Source organism: Setaria italica, chromosome IX (assembly GCF_000263155.2).
Source record: "Setaria italica strain Yugu1 chromosome IX, Setaria_italica_v2.0, whole genome shotgun sequence".
Taxonomy (NCBI): domain Eukaryota; kingdom Viridiplantae; phylum Streptophyta; class Magnoliopsida; order Poales; family Poaceae; genus Setaria; species Setaria italica.
Window position 1 is genome coordinate 7,457,669 of NC_028458.1, and position 2,021 is coordinate 7,459,689.

Sequence of the window (2,021 nt, forward strand, 5' to 3'; positions counted from 1 at the left end):
GGCAAAGAGGAGGGTTTGCCGAGTGTTTTTTATTTGACACTCGGCAAAGCCCCGATTTGCCGAGTGTTTTTTCTTTGCCGAGTGTTTTTAGCTTGGCACTCGGCAAATAGCTTGTTTGCCGAGTGTTCGAAAAAAACACTCAGCAAAGAAAAACACTCGGCAATTTTTAACTTTTTCGTAGTGCATCTCCTCCTGTCAGCTTTTCCGTAGTGCATCTCCTCCTGTCTCCATTCCTTGGTAGCGAACTTGCATGCGTCTAGTTTCAAAAAAAAAATTAGTTTCAAAAAAAGACTTGCATGCGTCTCGAAACAGAGTGCTTCCGGGACAGGGTAGGGCCAAGAGGCGCGAATAAAAACGCCTAACAAACGAGATAAAATTCGACGGACCGGATATTCTGTGGTGCCGATTCCTAGAATAACGACCTCCATAATGCACAGCATGTGCAGCTAAGCTCCGGCTGTACGTGCGCCACCTGCCAGCTCTCTCCAACGACAGTTGGGCCACCGGGCTTTCGAGTTGTCGCGGGACCTGCGCGGTCGACCCCGCCGCAGCTCATCGCCGGCGCAGACGAGGCGGCAGGGATTGCCGGCCACGGCCAGGGTTGGCTGGCTGCTCGAACTCTCGCTGCGGAGATTGCTGATCCAGGCCATGTTTAGTTACCCCAACTTCCAATTTTGACATTATACAAAAAGAAAATTCCCCATCACATCAAACTTACAGTACATGTATGGAGTACTAAATGTAGACGAAATTAAAAACTAATTGCACAGTTTTGTTGTACTTTGCGAGACGAATCTTTTGAGCCTAATTAGTCAATATTTGGACAATAATTTACAAATACAAACGAAACGCTACAGTGTGCTACAGTGCTGGCACAGTAATTTTGCATCTTCCAAATTGGTCAACTAAACAAGACCTGAATCTTCATGTATTGTGTAGGACGGTAGGTCCAGAGTCCAGAGTCCAGACTGTGTCCACTGGTGCACTTCGCATCAGTTCATAATCTGACGTGGGAACAGCTCCATGCGTGCTAAAGACGTTGGCGAACAGCGACACAAACGTCCGGGAGCTCATTCTAAACAGATTTGCGTTCTCTTGGTGAATAAAAATGGCACTGCCACTGTAGTAAATAGTATGCGAGAATTATCTCGCCTTCGGTACTTGCAACGACTGCCAGAAAAAAGACACCGGATTCCATGCAAACAATATTTACCCCTCCGAAAGCGAGATTTATTTTATCTAAATAAAGCCAAACGATTTTAATTTCAGATATTGCAAAATGGACAATTCGATGGGGTTTCTTGTGATGAAATCCGCCTACTCGGAAAATCAAGTCGCATGTGCCATACTAAAATTGTGGCGTGAATCAAACAACTTCTCTATCAAACAAAAAAACTATGACATGCTAGAACTATGGCGTGAATCAAACAACTTTCTACCAAAAGTATGGTATAGTTTCGTCAAAGTGTTTTAGTCAGACAAATATTGCTTATCTTCTAACCTGAGAAGGCCAGAAGGGGCACCCTAAATATGTGTTTTTTTAATTAAAAAACATAGAGAGACTATGATTCACGGAAACTGTTGCTCCGTAGATTTGTTACAATCTCGATAAAATTAGCCTAGTTCGTGACACTCGCTCCAAATTTAGGGTGCGTTTGGTTGCGAGGACGAAGTGGGACGGGACGGGACGATCCCACTTCGTCCCGCGTTTGGTTGGAGGACAGGTGGGACGGGGACATCCCTACGAGGGAATATACCCTCCCAGATGCGGGATGCCGCCGTCCCACCAAAACGAGCGGACGGGGGCATTCCACTTATGCTATTCCAGGCAACTCCATATCTTCGAACTACGGCATCCCTCGGGTTATACCACTATCCTGCAGGCTCCGGGCAATCTCCCCTGATACCCCAGTGGTAAGCCGATTCCGAGATGCGGGAACTCCCGCTGACCCGCCCTGGCGGGCTCGATGTCCATTGTCATATAGACTCGCTGTGAGCGACTACGCGCGATGCCTGAGCGG